Source organism: Rhinopithecus roxellana, chromosome 11 (assembly GCF_007565055.1).
Source record: "Rhinopithecus roxellana isolate Shanxi Qingling chromosome 11, ASM756505v1, whole genome shotgun sequence".
NCBI classification, from domain to species: Eukaryota; Metazoa; Chordata; class Mammalia; order Primates; family Cercopithecidae; genus Rhinopithecus; species Rhinopithecus roxellana.
In genome coordinates this window covers 15209363-15228095 of record NC_044559.1, presented here as the reverse complement: position 1 = coordinate 15228095, position 18733 = coordinate 15209363, and the positions used below count along the sequence as shown (strand labels likewise).

Here is an 18733-nt window from a genome sequence, read left to right as displayed (position 1 = left end):
ACGGGTGATATGATCTTCTGTAATACACACTTTCATTAAAAATAGAAAAAAAAAGCAGACTTCCCCTTGATTATCTATAGCCTCTGACCCAAGTGACTTGGAATCAGAAAACAGCGTCACCTGACTTGAAGCCACCTTGGCAGCAGTGGTGGAGATAGTGGAGATGAGACTCGGGACCAGCTCATGGGTGGGCCCCACCTCGTCCTGTCAAGACCACCAAGAAAGGGCAGGTGAGGAAAGCACAGAGATCCTGGAGAGACCCTGGTTTCACTCAGTTCTCAAAATTATCTTAGACACATTTCCCAAGAATCTTTCTTAATGCCACAAAAACCAAAGAAGAAAATCCTTACAACGAAACTTGAAATGGATCCCCATCTCCATTAAACTTTTCCAAAGCTCAGTGAGTATACAACCTGATAACCAAAACACCTAACTAGAAAAATCTCAGTTCCAGTGCTACAACAATGCTAGCTTTTCTAACATTTTAAAATAACCCTGATTTTAACCCAACAAAATTCCACTTCAGAACTAAGAAATATTGGAAATCTGCTTTAAAGTGAAGAATGAGGAGACCATTGTGAATGAGAAAAAGAAAAAGACCAACGAGAGCTGGAAAGCACACTGGTTTTGTAGAAACGGAGATAAGCTGTGCAGGTGCCACACTGGCAGCAGGGCCCGCGCTGGAGCCACGGATCAAGGAGGCATGGAGGACAGGACGCTTCTGTTTGGTATAATAAAAAAAGGTATTCTTTTTATTCTACATATTTACAGTATGCATTTGGGCCTTTATTATAAGTACAAGAGAGAAATCTTCAATAAATAAAAGCTGAGTACATTACTTTTTAAATTAAAAAATACATTCGGAAAGAATAATGAGAGTTCAGAGCAATGACTCCCGTCTCACCGATGCCTGAAAACCGTGGCTGCCACCAAGGTCAACATAGACAGCGTCTTTGTCATACAGCACACCCCCAACTCCAGAAAGAGGCACATAAACCAGCTGCTCCTTATTATTTAAACAGCACTTCTTTCGTTGTTCAGGGATAGCACAAGGGTCTGGGAGGAAAGTGACATCACTCATGGCAAAATCTTCTACCCCTGGAAGACAGGACCCAAAAAGCCAGCTTCAGCTAACAGGAAGTCAGTAAGTATCTACTGTTGACTGGGGGGTTGACTGGGGGGTTAACAACAAACCACAGTCCAAGGGCTTAACCCATGACCCTAAAGAAGGGCATCATGCCACACTGGAACGGTGGCCCTCTAGCTACAAGACAAGAGATCAGAGAACAGGGGATTCAGTAACACCTTTGCAGGCCTACACATAGCTGCCTTACTTTTAAAACCTCCAGCAAGGCCATCTTCCCTTGTTTGGTCATTTTTCAGGTTTCCTGAGAAATGAAGCCATCCCAAGAATCCCATGTCTAATTCTAGTATGTTCTACAACAAGAGAATACCTGGCATGTGAATTTGGCTTTTCTTTTTCAAGTGTGCTCCTCTTAAATAACATAAAGTGACACCTGCCAGTCACATTTGATGTTTGTTCGGCTATCCTCTGGGTTTGTCAAATCTTCCATCCTAGAAAAATAAACTCAATCATACAGCAGAAATGAATGCCAAAAGTTCCTATACCTCCTTTCATGTGTCAGTGATTCATCACACTCTTGTCCACCAAGCATGTCATTTAGAAAACTAGAAAATGCAGAAATAAGGAAGCACCATTCACCATCCAGCTGAGGAAAGGGTCAGGCACACAACTGTGTCTCTAGGATGAAAGTGACATTCATTCCGTAACACACCAGACAGGGAGATAATGTCCACCTGGAGTCAGGGAAGAGTGAGGAACATATTGAGAAAATCCATTTCTGGAAGAGGGTGAGCCTGTGCTCTGGGATTTTTACTGTGGCTTGGATTCTGGCAGGTGGAGAAAGGGTATTCCAGGCTGAGAAAACCACAGCACAAAGAAGAGCACAAAGGAAGGAAACTGAAGGCACACACGAGGACTCAAGCACCCAGGCACGAAGGCAGCATCACTGAAAACTGAGGATAAACGTAGGTTGGGGCCACATCCTGTAGCCTTAAATGCTTCTAAGTCCTCCCATTTTCCTAAATGTCTCATAATTAATTTACTCCCAAAGGCACAGCATCGTTGAGCAATGACATAAGTAGACATTTTCCGTCAACTACACTTCTACCCCCACTATTCAAACAGGCACAAAATAAATCCTATCACTGTTCTTTTTCTAGCCTTTTTAGCTTTGAAATATGTGGCCCAGGAAGAAAAAATTTACAATCACTTTTTACCTGTCTGCCAGGATATAAGGGTGAGAAGCCTGCCATGTGAAAGGCCTAAACTTCATAACTGTAATAAAATGGCCCAGATTGTGGATTTCTTGGTTTTGATATTCTCCATGCACCATTCCAGAAAGGTAGAACACCTTGGCACCCTAAACATTAAAGGAAAATTAAAAATTAAATTTCAATTAAGTTCTCATCACTACTGCAACAAAATAAAAGCTCTAAACAAGAAGCAATCCTAAGAAGGGAGACTTCCAGCAAAGCCACTGTCCTCAGGCTTCCGGAGCCTTGCTGGCTTCTTTCAGGACTTATTAGAACCCCACAGAGGCAGACTGCTCTGCAGCCGAGCAGGGGCATCCATCTAAGTATGGTGAGGAGAGGGAGGTGAGGCCTCTGAGCACAGAAATGGTTCTGTGGCCGATGGACCAGAGCAGTATGGAAAGGAAGGGGCAGTGCCTGGTCCTGTAACTGGGAGAAACTTCTGATGTACTCTATTAAGTCCCCACCCCCAAACACCCAGACATTGCCTGGTGCAGCAGGTACAGAGACAAATGAGGTACACCAAGACAAATGAGATACACCAGAATAAGCGCTCTCTTGAGGGAAACCTTTTAGAGACTGGGAACACATACACTAAGGGAATTCAGGAGGCAAATCCTAGAGAGACGTTTAGTGATATCTCTTCAGTCTTTTTTGTCTGTCTGTTTGTTTGTTTGAGACAGAGTCTCACTCTGTCACCCAGGCTGGAGTGCACCAGCGCAATCTCAGCTCACCGCACCCTCTGCCTCCCAGCTTTGAGCAATTCTCATGTCTCAGCCTCCCGAGTAACTGGGATTACAGGTGTGTGCCACCACACCTGATTAATTTTTGCATGTTAGGAGAAACGAGGTTTGGCCATATTGCCCTGAGCTCGAAACTCCTGGCCTCAAGTGATCCGCCCGACTCTGCCTCCCAAAGTGCTGGGATTACAGGCTTGAGCCACTGTGCCCGGCCTCTTCAGTCTATTTTAAAAGGATTAGACTGTTAGTTCCTAACAATTATTTCTCTTCCTACCCGCTAAACTTCTGTCCAGAAGCTGTGTTTTAATCGCTTCTTTGTCTTCTTCAGTTGCTTATTATGCTTGAAGGAGTTGAGGTATGTGAGAACTCCCATAATTTTAGGAAAGCCATGTACTTGACAGATGTTTAGAAACTCAAAGGTTTCCATTTCAAACCCAAAGCTGGCATCTATAAGCATCAGTACCTACAAGCAGATCACATCATTTCTCAAAGAAACTACCAAAGCAGACCACCTACACTAGGGGTTGGCAACTGGCCATGGGCCAAATCCACCCATCACCTGTGTTTGTAACTGAAGTTTTATTGGAACACAGTCACATTAATTCATTTACATATCGTCTATGGCTGCCTGGGTACAACAACTGCAGAGCTAAGTAGCTGCAAAAGATATGATCCACAAAGCCAAAAATATTTACTATCTGGCCCTCGACAGAAAAGTCCCACTGCAGACTACATCAAATGACTACACAGGCATCACCCAGAGAAGCCACCACCCTCTGACTTGCTCTAAAAGGCAACCATAAGACAATGCCCACTAGGATATAATCTTGCCTTTTAAGAATTCTAATGCATGAGAAGTAACTCAGAAAAGGCTGGGTCTAACCGGGCCCCTACCTAAGAAATCCTAACTTAAAGAAATGAAGTTTTCTGTAACATATTTTTAAGCCAAATAACAGGTCTCTGACATCCAAAGAATGGGAAGAAAGTGATAATCAATGAAATATATTAAATATGTACAGAAAACCAACCTCTTCTTTCAATTTCCTCACAGAAAAAAAAATCTGTTTTTTGCTGGGAAGTATGCAGTGTACACCTCTATCTTGTATGTTAATTTGTATAACTCAATTGCTCAGAAATTTTTTTAAATAGTTACCAGTTTAGAATTAAGTCAAAAAAACAGTAAGATTATGATGAATGGTAGTCTATAAGAAAATATAAGCAGATAAGACCAATTTTTTAAAATTTAAGACACTTCAAAGATACAAAATAATTTCAGAACTGATTCCTGGAAACTTCTAGCTTTAATATTAAAGATAGTTCTGTTCTTATCTTTCCATGGATAACTGAAAATAACACAAAATGGAAACAGAAATGCCCATCTTTGATTAAACTAGGAAACATTCAAAACCCGAAACCACGGGATATACAAAGTTGGGCTTGCAGGAAAGCACAACTGCCACTGCAGACCGAGGCAGCAAGCAGAACTCTCCAGCAACACTGGACCAGCTAGAAGAACAGGTGGAAAATCCTCACACCACATCTGATGCCAGAGTGCCAAGGGGCAAGCAGCTGGTTGTAGGGTCAGGAAGAACAGGGAGCAAACAGGCCCTCAGCTGCCAATCTTTGTCATCTAAGCCAGTGTTACTCCCCTAATCCACACACACATGTACACACCCAAATCCACGTACTGTGTGCCTTTGCTGTAGTCAGGAGGCTCTGACAACCCAGACCGGAGCAATCAACATAAGCTAGGCTAATAAATTATGGTGCCTCCATAGAATGGAATATTATATTAAAAAGAAGGAGGCAGAGCTACAGTACTTACTGATTATATACCTCCAAGATATATTACAGGAAAAAAGCAAACCATAGAAGAGTGTGTAAAATAAGCTACCACTTGTGTTTTTAAAGGGTGGCATGTGTGTTTATATGTATCTGGAAGGATACTGCTCTGCAGGGACTGAGAGACCAGCGGTTAGAGCAAGGAAAGAGAAAACACGCATTGTGTGTACCCTGCATTAGTTAGAGAGCTTTACTAAATGTGTGTGCTCCTTTTGAAAATCTTAGAAGGATTCACATAGGCATCTCTCTCAATGATGGTTAAAAGGCTGGGAAGGAGAGTGGGGGGGAGTGACAAAGAGGGAAAGGTTAACAGGTACAAAAATACAGTTACATAGAATAAATTCTAGTGTCCAACAGCACAATAGGGTGACTATAATTTATTATGTAATTCAGAATAACTAAAAGAATGAAATTAAAATGATCCTAACACAAAGAAATGATAAATGTTTGAAGTGACGGATATCCAAATTACCCTGATTTGATCATCACACATTGTATGCTTGTATCAGAATACTACATGTCCCCCATAAATATGTACAACTATTATGCATCCATAATAACTAAAAATAAAAAAGTAAAGGCATCTCTTAATATGTATGTCTTTAAAATTAGAAACTTGCTACATTTTAAATAAAAGAGAAACAAATGACTTCTATGAACTATTTCAATCTTTTCAAGTATACAAGATTTAATAATCTTTACACAACTTTACATTAATAACACTTATTTTTACTTATAATAGCATTACATGTTCAAAATCTAAATGTTATTTAGTTTTCTGACATTACAATGGCATAACTTTAAAATCTGTATTACTTTTTACTTTATATTTTAGGAGTCTTTCTGGGCCAAAGTATAAAATCTGTAGCTCTAGAAAAAACTAAATAAAAATGAAAAAACAAGGTATCCATCACCCCACACTTCCTAACCAATATGGCTTTTTTGCTTCTTTTTTTTTTTTTGAGACAACATTTCGCTCTTGTTGCCCAGGCTGGAGTGCAATGGCGTGATCTCGGCTCACCACAACCTCTGCCTCCCAGGTTGAAGCGATTCTCCTGCCTCAGCCTCCTAAGTAACTGGGATTACAGGCATGTGCCACCCCACCCAGCTAATTTTGTATTTTTAGTAGAGATGGAGACAGGGTTTCTGCATGTTAGTCAGGCTGGTCTTGAACTCCCGACCTCAGGTGATCTGCCCACTTCAGCCTCCTAAAGTGCTGGGATTATAGGCGTGAGCCACTGCGTCTGGCCTTTTTTTTTTTTTTTTTGTCCTAACTTGTATTTTATTTTTGTTAATTTAAAAGATAGTTAATAGAATATCAGGAATAGTGAACATTGTCATTTCCATAAATGCAAGACCATATACATTTTCCACACACTGAGTACTGTCTACATTTTCGATTGATAAATTCTGACCACTTCTTCAGGCAATTCATATACTTACTTTAGCATTATCATTAAGCATGAAGGTTCCAGAACCATCAGGAACAAGGGGCCCATCTTCACACAAGTTACTTAACTGCTGGGAGGCTCTATTTCATCTTATGTAAACTATAGATAATACCTACTCACCTGAAGGGTGGCTCAAGGGTTTACGTAAGGAAAATTTGTATAAAGCAGTTAGCATAGTGCCAGGAAGGGTCCAAGAAGAAATGGTACTTACTATGATATATTTATACGTATATATGTATGCATGTTAATGAGCTCTTATTAGCTGTGTTCATTAAAGGTTTTCTCCATCCTGTGATTTGCTTTTAGATTTTGGAATACATTTCATTGTGCACGTTCCATTTGTATTATTAATATAACAACATTTATTACCATTATTATTATCATCATCAATTCAGTCACATCTACTGTATCCCTGATGATGACCATGATTCCTTTAATAATCATAAAACTCTCTTCCCTTCATCACAGGGTAAATAACCTATCACAACGCTGTAAGTCTCCATCAGCACCCCAGGCTGCCCCTGCTGACTTACCAGATCTGCTGCTTTAGCCAGATCAACCATCATGTTAATGTCACACCCACATTCAATAATGGCGAGTCTGCGCTTTTTACCTGTAAGTGAAAAGATGAAATTTTTACTTTAAAAAGACCCTGAAAAAACTTCAACCATCAACTCTAATTTTCATTTTATAATTGCATCCAGTAAAACACCATATACATTTTACAGGAGTGTACCAGAAGTTCATCTTTATAGGCAAAAACTGGTAAAATAAAATAAATTCCATCCTGTTTTTCTTGCTGTGTTCTAAATTTAGATAATATCAAAAGTCTACCCAGATGAATAAAAGTGCTCAAACAGGGAAATTTCTGACTGGACAGGCTCCATGATAACCATGATTCTGCTGTTCAGCTGCAGGTGTGTTCAACTCTATCAAAACTTCCCGTATTCCCACTATCGCTAAAAACTTCCTCAAACATAATGCAACAGAATATTCGTAATGATAATTATGTCTAAATTAAGGTAATAAGAAAACAGTCAAGAAAATATGGGCTGGGCACAGTGGCTCACGCCTGTAGTCCCAGCACCTTGGTAGACCAAGGCAGGTGGATTCGTTGAGCCCAAGAGTTTTGAGATCAGCCTGGGTCACATGGGGGAACCCCATCTCTACAAAAACAAAAAAGAAAGAAAAAAAAAAGAAAAAATAGCCAGGCATGGTGGCATGCATTACTCAGGAGGCTAAGGTAGGAGGATTGCTTGAACCTGGGAGGTTGAGGCTGCAGTGAGCTGTAATCACACCACTGCATTCCAGACTGTGCCATGGAGTAAGACTCTGTCTCAAAAAAATATGGATGCTCCAAAGATAAAGAAAAGCCTCAATCCAACTATGTTACTGCAATAACAAGAGATTTCAGAGTGTGCATTGCCATTCTACCACTGGACGTTTGTTTCACCTTCCCTCAAACTTGGAAAGGTCACCATCTCCCAAAGCAGACAAATTCTCATAGGAAAAAGAGAAAACACCCACTTCCACCAGCATGTGACTGCATAAGGGCAAGCATGTGCACCTGGCACATAGGAGGTAGATGCTATCTGTTAAATGATGTGTTGACAGTGACCAGGCCTGCTAGGCCCCTCCAAGGAACATGCTTGGCAAAGCCATAGAGCAGTCAGGATAAGATATGTATCACATCCTTATCTCTGGAACTTACCCTTTTCTGAAGTTATAGCTAACTTAGTAAAAATATAAGAGAAGTAACACGATATGACAATATTTAACATGTTCCACTCAAGAAAACAAGAAACACACGCATGTCCCTCAGATGAAACAGTCACGCCAACTCTGTGTCTGCGGCAGCGTCTCCTACCTGACACGATCGTCACAGGGCCTCTGATCTCGGTCAGCTTCTGCCGGGTGAAGTTCCCAATGAGGCATTATATCAAAGTGCTCTTTCCAACTTCGGAGGCCCCGTCACCACTGCCACTATTGGTGGGGGCTCTAGTGGAGTCTGATCAACCACTGGAATATGATACTTTTTTGTCTTCAAATCCTGACTCTATTCATCAAAAAAAAAAAAACAAAAAAAAAACAAAACAAAAAAAAACAAAAACAAAAACAAAAAAAAAACCTCACTTTCAAAATAGAGTAAAAGGTATCAACCTTATAAGTAGACTTTCTTAGTACACTTATAGATATGAGTACTTTAGTATATTTTATAGAGTACAACAAACTATATATACATAAAATTAACTTGTCAATTATTAACTTGTTAACTTCTGACCCTCATCCAAATAACTGCTGTTCAATAAAGATGTAACAAGACGACTTCAATAGTATAGAGAATTGAAAATTAAACACTCCTTAAATCTGACTGTTTTATGAGTGATTTTAACAGTTTTTTAAAAACCAAAAGGTAAATACTGAAGCAGTACATCATAACAGATAAGAGCAGAGGCTCTGGAGTTAAATTTGGCTCTCCTACTTACTGGTTATATGATTGGAGGTAACTTGTTTTCTTGACCTCAATTTTCTTACCCATAAAATGAGAGCAAGAATGATTCCTATTCTGGTAAGGCTGCTGGACGGATTTAGTTGAATAACGTTTAAAGTCACTGCTAAGAATATCACAAGGACTCACTAAATAAAGCTATGTTAGTATTACATATTGTAACTTTTGTATTTTATATTACAACTTTGTAAAATATATCCAGAGGGAAAAAGCACACTTATCACCATAGAAACAGTTTAAAGTTTAGGAAGAAATAAATTCTATAAATTCTTGTATCTTGGGCAAGAAACACCAACCAGTGTGCAGATGCTGGAGGCAAGGCAGCTTCTATGGGAAGGCTTCTCACGTTTTGGTAAAAGCCACACAGCATGCATCTCCGTGTCCTTTGGAGCTGGACTAGACTTGTGAATCCAAATGTCACCTGTGAGAGGCTCCTGCTATTTAAAAAGAATGAATGGAAGAACCATCAGACTGTAGCTAAACATACCTGTGACAGGATCGAGCCATCCACACAGCAGACTGAACTGCAAAGGCTTTGCAATTTCTCTTCCCAGCATCTTTGTCTCCTAGCTGGAGATCTTGCAGATGCCGCTTCCTGTTCTTTTCAGCTTTGGGTCCACTGCTTTTCTTTCTGTGTTTCTTCTGGTCCTTAGTCTCCATAGTGGCTATTTACCAATAACAAGTAACTCTAACCTACAAGGAAGAATGCTGGGGTAAGGAGGTGGGAGAACATTAAATTTCATGTATTTCTTTATGAAGATATGATGTATTTGTTCACTGAACAAGGGTAGAAACTGCTTAACCATCCCCAATTTCATTGCTCTGTTATGCTATAAATTAGATGAGTTACCTCTGCTAAGGCTACATTTTATGGTTAAGTTACTTTCTATTCATCTTAAATGTCAACATCAGCACTATCTATTTCTGCAAGAATGGAAATATTCTATATTTGTACTTTTCAGCTATTTAGCCTTTAGCCACATGTGGTTACTTAAAATGTACTGAGAGAAACTGAAAAAATGAATTTTTAATTAATTTCATTCTAACCCTAACCAGTCACATGTGGCTACTTACTGGACAGCTCAGACCTAGATATCAACCAGACTAATGAAGTGGTTTCCTAACTTAAACTAAAACTCAAATTTTAATAAAAAATTTAAAACGTTTTTATGAACTTCCAATATGAGCACAGTATTACTGTTAGTACCTGTCGACTCTTTAAAACTCCTAAATTACAGCTCATCTACACACATTTGAAAAACAGCAGTATCTGTATGTGCGAGATATGACTGGTTCCAGATGATGCCTGGAGACCCCATGGACTCACAGAGACCCTTCCAGTGATTTCTGAGGTACTTGAGAATCTGTGGCCAATAAATTGGTAATCGCTGAATTAGTGAGTTTTTTTTAGGATATGGGGCTGCATAAAATCTGACAGCTTGATTGAAAAAAAGTGGGGCAGGGTGCCATTTCATTCAATTAAGGTCCTGTATTAACTCTGTTTAATAAATATTTGTGTCTATGATCTGCTAGCCACTGTGCCAGTAAATGGATATAGCTATGATCTGACTTGCAGAGAAAATCCAAACTAGTGTCTTCCGTGCCATGTAATAAGAGCTACATTGGAAGGCTGCACAGGGTGCTACTGGAGTATAGAGGTGAGTCAGAGGCTTCCCACAGACATACACACGAGCGGAAACAGGAAGTCTTTATATATCACCATATTGTCAAGGAACACCGGCCGGGAGTTAGGAGAGCTGGGCACTAGGAACGCTTTGAAACTGAGTAGCTGTGTGATTTCTGAGATTATGTTGCTTCTCTACTATATTTTAGTTTCGAACTGGTACTAATGTTTCTCTCCCTTTTCTTATTGGTGGGAATGGCACAATTTGGGGTCAACAGATTCGGCTCAGGTCTAAGTCGCCTGCAGTCTCCCCGACAGCTTCCCTCCCAGTCCAGGCTCTCTGCAGGGATTCACCCCCGTCCCTCTCCCAACGACCCCTAGGTACACCTGGGACAGATGCGAAATATGCTGCTTCTCCGGAGCAAAGACGACCCGGAGGACTGGGGGAGGACCTTCCCACGCGCACGACTCGCGAGCTTCCCAGTGGCCCAGAACCAGGGAGCCCACCGCCGCCTGCCCCAGCCCGCGGCACCGAACCTGCTCACAACTGCGACTCCTCAGGTCCCCTTGGGCACCGCGAGAAACGGAAATTCACCGTCGCGCCGACTCCCTGGAGGGGAAAAAAAAGGCAGAAAAAAGAGACCGGTGCCTGGACGACTTTCCGGGGAGAGCTGGAAGAAAGACTCCCCAACAGCTGGGTGCAGGCGCCTGCGCCGCCTGTGCAGTGCGTTCCACAGTGTCCGCGTCCCTCCGATTCCGCCCCAACCCTCCCTCAGAATCCACGGCCTCGACTCCCGCGGTGGCACTCTGGAGCAGCCTACCCCGCCCTCCAGGAGTCCTCCCCGAAGGCCAGGGCAGCTGTGCGGCCTGGCGCGGGTTACTTGATGCCGTGCAAAAGCCAGAAAGAGACACATTTGGTTCTGGCAGCCTCGGAGTCACCATACCCGGGGCGAATGGACTATGGCTGATTGGGAGTCCACTTCCTCCTCTTTAAAGATGACAGATGAGAGAGATCTCGCGTTCTGGGGGTGCCCCAAAGCCCTCTTTTGGCCGGAATCGGTGGCTCATCCCTGTAATCCCAGCCCTTTGGGAGGCCGAGGCGGGAGGATCGCTTGAGCTCAGGAGTTCAAGACCAGCCTGGGCAACATAGAGAGACTCCGTCTCGTGGAAACAACAACAACAAAAAAATAGACGGGCACGGTGGCTCACGCCTGTTATCCCAGCACTTTGGGAGTCCAAGACAGGAGGATTGCTTGAGCCCAGAAGTTCAAGACCAGCCTGGTCAACATAGGGAGGCTATGTCTCTCTCTCAAAAAATAAAAATAAAATAAATAAAAGCCGGTGTCGTGGCGGGCGCCTGTGGTCCCTGTGGTCCCAGCTACTCTGGAGGCTGAGGTGGGACGATCGCTTGAGCCTGGGAGGGGGGGTTGCAGTGAGCTGAAATGGAGCCACTGTACTCCAACCTGGGCAACAGAATAAGACACTGTCTCAAAGAAAAATAAATAAAATAAGGCCCCCTTTTTCCAGGATCAACAGACTCTGAGGGCAGTGACAAACTGACCCAGCCTAAACTGTCTTGCCTTCCCTGCTCCTGGGAAAGGGGCTTTCCCTGAGGGAAGGTAGCATCTTGCCATTTTCTTCCTGCACAGCTTTGCCCTCCCAGGGATCCGCCCATTGCCACCTGAGGAGATGCTTTGGAGCCCATCTAACACCCAGCCCAGCTACTTGGGACGCCTGGAGCGTACATTGTCAGAGGATGCATCTTCCTCTAGTCTTGGAGGGGTTCCTTTTAATATGATCCCACCAGTGCACTCAAGGCTCAATTCTACACCAAAAAGCTAGGCCCATTCCTGTCACCGAGACCCCCAGGCTTCAGGTCCTATCACAGGGACGTTGCTTTCGCCCCCAGCAGCCCCCAGGTATTCACTCTGCATAGGCTATATACTGGGTGCTAGACTAGGGAGGCTACCCACGTGGCGTATGCTTCCCTTATCCCTGAAGAGCTTAGGATGTTGTAACTTCTTCACACTAGGCCTCTTACTTCTTGGAGATGTCAGTATCCGGGTAGATAATCCTTCTAACATCCTTTTGATCTCATGAAGCCCACTTCTATCCTCTGCCCTACCTCAGCTTCCCCCTCCCTCCATGATCAGACTTTAGACCTTGTCAGGTCCAAGGACTGCAAACCCCACAGTATCCCACTCTGACCACCACCTCCTAGCTATCCAGGTTACTCCCTGTACTGCCCTGAAACAAAACTCCTGCAACCTTACCAGCACATCCAATCCAGATCTTACTACCTGTTCACTGTTTCTTCCTCCCTTTATGACTTTTCCCTCTCTAGTAAGCCAGCCTAAACTCCATGGCCAGCCATTCTCATTGGTCCCTTGCACACCTCCTCAACTCACCCACCTCCCTGTCACTTCCTATCTGCTTGGTAAGATGCGAGCCCTGGATAAACCCAGCTCTCCATCTATTCCATGCCACAACAATGCAACTAAACATGGCTGGAGGAAAACAGGACCATGCCAGCAGTCCTCACTTTGATCATTCTTTGTCCAGTCTATTCAATCTCCCATTGTTCCAAATGAGTATTTTGCACTTCCCCCTCTCTGTTCAATCCTTCCTACTGCCTCCCCCTTCCTTGCCTCCTGAAAAAGGAAGGGAAAAAAGACCTTTTGAAAAAAGGAGGGATAAGTGTCCATAACTCAGTGTGAAGTGTTTAAAAGAGAGCCACACAAATATGAAGAAAGTCACACAAGTACGAAGAAAGCCAGAAGTGAGTAACCTGCAGAAAATTAGATAAAGGTTCTGATCCAGATCCAGATGAGAAGTCGAATGGCAAGTGAAAATCAGGAAATATTTTGAAGAAGATAAATGTTCCTGGATATCTTTGAACACCTGGTAAATTGTTAAGTTCTTATATATAATAAAACAAGGTTGTAGGTTCCTCTTTTTATTCAGGTATTTGAGGAAAATGTGACTCCAAGGCCTATTGAAATCTGAGACATATGTTCTGGGTACATTACGGAGAAGGTACAGTAGTGTTGAGGAATTTAAAAATATATTTAGGTCTTGTCTTGTAAGTCAGCCCTTCTCCTTACACTAACTATATGACTCCTTCATAGTGGATTATTATTCCATCCAAAATTTCCTGTTTCAAAAGCTACATTTGGTTGATGCAAATACGAAAAGATGCCATAGTAGGAGAAAAAAGTTTGGAGATGATGAAGATGCAAACAGGAGTATTTAGTAATACTTTAGTAAGCTTATACAAATATGCTAAAATACAGTTTTAATTTGGCTTCCAAGTATACTTTATTCTAGACATTATAAATCACCATCACTTGAGAGAAAAAAAGAGAGCCAGAGATGAATATATACTTTCCAACATAATGTAAAGGCATAGTAGCATCCTTAACATGACATATGCTGTGCTCCTAAATATTAAGGATAAGATGCTAAAATTTGTCTTTATCCCCATGTTTTGGGTTCTAAAATATTAGATGTAGAAAAAAAGAAAAAGAAAGAAAGTAAAAAGAAACCACTCTAAGACAAGGAATTTTATTTTCATAAAACATCCATATCCACATAATTTGTAGGCAGTTTCCTAAATGGCTTTCAGTGATCCCCTTCTCTTAATATTCATATCCTGTCCTTTCAGCTTGATAGTTGGCTTGACATTAATCACACTTGAGCTTAATCACTTCCAAGTCTAGACGACAAAAGCCTTTGACTTTTTTCTTGCACATTCTTTGTTGCCTTCTTATTTATTAGCCCTGTCGAAGCTGCTTCCATGTTGTGAGATGCTTTATGGATAACATCCATGTGGTAAAATAGTGAAGTAGGCCTCTTGCCAACCACCAACTAAGAATAGCTATGGAGGAACTGAGTCCCACCAACAGCTACTTGAGTTACTATAAAAGTGGACTCATCACTGGTTGAACCTTGGGATAACTATAGCCCAACTGACACCTTGATTTTAGCCTTGTGAGATATTCAGACAGAGAATGCAACCAAGCATTCTCTGAATTTCTGACTCATGGAAACTGTGAGATAATAAATGTTTGTTGCTTTATCCACTAAGATTTTGGATAATTTGTTAAACAAATATATAACTAATATACATACATACACAAACTTGCAAGATAAAATATAACTTTAGAGGAAAAAAGAAGAAATCAAGCGAGAACTAGATGCAGTTAACATAAACTAAGCTCAACATATTTCATTACAGCATGTGGAAATTGTAAAGTATCTTTTTCTTATATATGTTAAGTACTCAGTAAAAAATTAAAGTATTGCTGAAATCTGTATACTGAAGTTGAAAAAGACAAAGAAAACTTAGAGGATGTATGGGAGGTAGTGAAAAGATAATTAAAAGATTCAAAATCAAAATTTATATAACAGAATTTGTATTTTAAGAAAAATGTAAAGAGTTACAAAAAGCGTGTCCCCTTCTCTGGCAGTAATTATTACCCTATTTGCTGTAATATAATAAATAAGGTTTTGAGTAACAAATTTATGGCAGATTTAAGCAACAATCCAGGTAAACAGACACCTCTTCTTCAATAAGGGAGCAGGAAATGACAATTACATTATTCAGCAAAAACATTTTATCTTTGTTTACAGACTTTTTGTGTGTGTGTGAATGTTTCTCACAAACTGCAAAGGCCCCCAATCTTAACAAAGAATTTATTTGACCATTAGCTATATTTCATGCGTAACCTTTATTTTATAACATGAACTTATATATTGAATTTAGATTTTTACATTTTGTTAATTACTACTTCACAAGAAAGGGAAAAATAAAAAATCTTCAAAAAGCAATTATAGCTCAATGATTTAAATCAATTCACCAGGCTATGGTTGTGGCAGATAATAAAAAATTAAATTCTTCTTCCAAAGCTAAGTTGATTACTCTGAGTACCTACCTGTGTTCTTCCAAAATTTTATAAATTACATGTGAATGGAGCTCAGATGAAATTTAGATTGCTTTTTTTCCAACTTTTAAGTTCAGTGGTACATGATCATGATTAAATGATGGCTAAAATGAGGATCTAAATATATTGTATCATTACAATCAGAAATAAATAACAGTAAAGTATTTTATTAACTTATTTCTGAGGTAATAGAAGAGGAATATGTATGATGGGGAAGAATGAATTGATTTGGACTGGTAAGGAAATGTGATTTTAAAAGAAATTTACACACCTAATTAGTATGCAGGAAGGTGTGGAATGCAAAAAAGCCCTGAGATAAAATGAACAGCTTAAAAAATTCTGAAAGCCTAAACAGCCATGCACCGTTATATTCAAAAACAAAATAAGCACATGCTGAAACATTTCTTATCTTGATGTGAGGAAAAACTTGATGTGCCGGGAATAGTGAGAAGTCACATATTACCTGGAATGGTCAGACTGCTTTTTGAGTAAATTGGAGCCACAAAATCAAGGTACATATTCAATCCATGAATGTTATGATTTCTCATTTGCAGCATTTTGAAGTTTTGATACATCAAAGCATTCTGAATAATAAAATCTCACATCCATGTTGGTAAATATGACCACAACAAGTTCTAAAATTCTACACTCCTTGCCTTTCTACCTGAACCTTGCCCCCCAAAAATAATTTATTCCATATATTTCCAGCCAAAATTTTAAAACTGATACTAATTTTGTGTAGTTTGGATCATGTTTATGACATATTAATTAGTCATAGTTGTCAAGAAACAGAATTACCTAGGTAATATGCTCAACTCTGAAGCTAGGCTGTCAGGTTTTGAAATCAATGGATTAAGAACAGGTAAGTGGCTGGGCACAGTGGCTTATGCCTATAATTCCAGCACTGTCAGGGGCTGAGACAGGTGGATCACTTGAGATCAGGAGTTCAAAACCCGCCTGGCCAACATGGGTGAAACCCCATCTCTACCCAAAATACAAAAATTAGCCAGGCGTGGTGGTACACATCTGTAATCCAAGCTATTCGGGAGGCTGAGACAGGAGAATAGCTTGAACCTGGGAGGTGGAGGTTGCAGTGAGCCAAGATCGCGCCACTGCACTCCAGCTTGGGCGACATAGCGAGACTCCATCTCAAAAACAAAACAAAACAAAACAGGTAAGGGGTAATTCTCCAAAGGAAAGCTATCATTATTTTATCAAAATAATGAAGGAAGCATTCTGGTCAGTCAAACCAACCTATGTCTATAATCAAAGTGCAAGCTTTACAGAGAAATTTTTAATACAGAACTGAAATATTATTCATAAGTAATTGGAGTATTCTGGGGAACAGATGCTAGTAAAAGTTAAGGAAAATTTATGCATTTTCTTGTCTTATAAGAAATGCCAGTTAGGGTGAAATTCATGTTGTAAAGTATTTATATATAAATCAACTTCAAGAAAAAATTTGCTGGAGATACTAGCAGAACATGTTATACTTCACCAAAAAATGCAAGAATTTGGTCTAGGCTGGATGTAATATGTTTAGAAAAACATAGTCTTTTGAAGAAAGTTAGATTGCAATATTTCAAGTAATAACTAGTGACAATAAGATAATAATGTGTTCTTATGAAACCAAGAGCTGATTATTTCTAACTTTTATGGCATAGGTGATGAATCATTCAGTAATACCAAATGAAACAAATACCTTCAATCTCTCAAATCCAATACCATATTATTGAGATTTTAGCTATACTTTATGTTTGTCTTGTTTGAAAAAATATTTCAAAACCACAAAATATTTTTTGTTAAACCATCTTAAATGGTTAAAACATTCCTTTGGAGACAAAGCTTCAGAGGAACGATCAGGCAGCAACAAAGCTGTTCAGTAATATTCACTCTTCTACAGCCTCGACTGCTGATACCCAGGCAAACAGGGTCTGGAGTGGACCTCGAGCAAACTCCAACAGACCTGCAGCAGAGGATCCTTACTGTTAGAAGGAAAACTGACAAAGAGAAAGGACATCCACACCAAAACCCCATCTGTATGTCACCATCATCAAAGACCAAAGGCAGATAAAAACCACAAAGATGGGGAAAAAGCAGTGGAGAAAAGCTGAAAATTCTAAAAATCAGAGCACCTCTCCCCTTCCAAAGGAACGCAGCTCATCGCCAGCAACGGAACAAAGCTGGACAGAGAATGACTTTGACGAGTTGAGAGAAGAAGGCTTCAGTCGATCAAACTTCTCAGAGCTAAAGGAGAAACTACATAACCAGCACAAAGAAACTAAAAACCTTGAAGAAAGAATGGATGAATGAATAACTAGACTAATCAATGCAGAGAAGACCTTAAAAGAACTGATAGAGATGAAAACCATGACACAAGAACTACGTGACAAATCCACAAGCTTCAGTAACCAACTCAATCAACTGGAAGAAAGAGTATCAGTGATTGAAGATCAAATGAATGAAATGAAGCAAGAAGAGAAGTGTAGAGAAAAAAGAGTAAAAAGAAATGAACAAAGCCTCCAAGAAATATGGGATTATGTGAAAAGACCAAATCTATGTCTGATTCGTGTGCCAGAAAGTGATGGCAAAAATGGAACCAAGTTGGAAAACACTCTGCAGGATATCATCGAGGAGAACTTCCCCAACCAACTAAAGGAGGCCAACATTCAAATTCAGGAAATACAGAGAACACCACAAAGATACTCCTCGAGAAGAGCAAATCCAAGACACATAATTGTCAGATTCACCAAAGTTGAAATGAAGGAAAAAATGTTAAGAGCAGCCAGAGAGGAAGGTTGAGTTACCCACAAAGGGAAGCCCATCAGACTAACAGCAGATCCCTCAGCAGAAACTCTACAAGCCAGAAGAGTGGGGGCCAATATTCAACATTCTTAAAGAAAAGAATTTTCAACCCAGAATTTCATATCCAGCCAAACTAAGTTTCATAAGTGAAGGAGAAATAAAATCCTTTACAGACAAGCAAATGCTTAGAGATTTTGTCACCACTAGGCCTGCCCTACAAGAGATCCTGAAGGAAGCACTAAACATGGAAAGGAACAACCGGTATCAGCCATTGCAAAAACATGCCAAAATGTAAAGTCCATCGATGCTAGGAAGAAACTGCATCAACTAATGAGCAAAATAACCAGCTAATATCATAATGACAGGATCAAGTTCACACATAACAATATTAACCTTAAATGTAAATGGACTAAATGGTCCAATTAAAAGACACAGACTGGAAAATTGGATAAAGAGTCAAGACCCATCAGTTTGCTGTATTCAAG

The 18733-nt window shown here is 40.3% G+C and overlaps 1 pseudogene; it reads right to left on the bottom strand.

Moving 5' to 3' along the window:
* Nucleotides 1-181: 181 nt before the first annotated feature.
* LOC104670203 lies at nt 182-9536 on the bottom strand (annotated as a pseudogene).
* Nucleotides 9537-18733: the final 9197 nt, after the last annotated feature.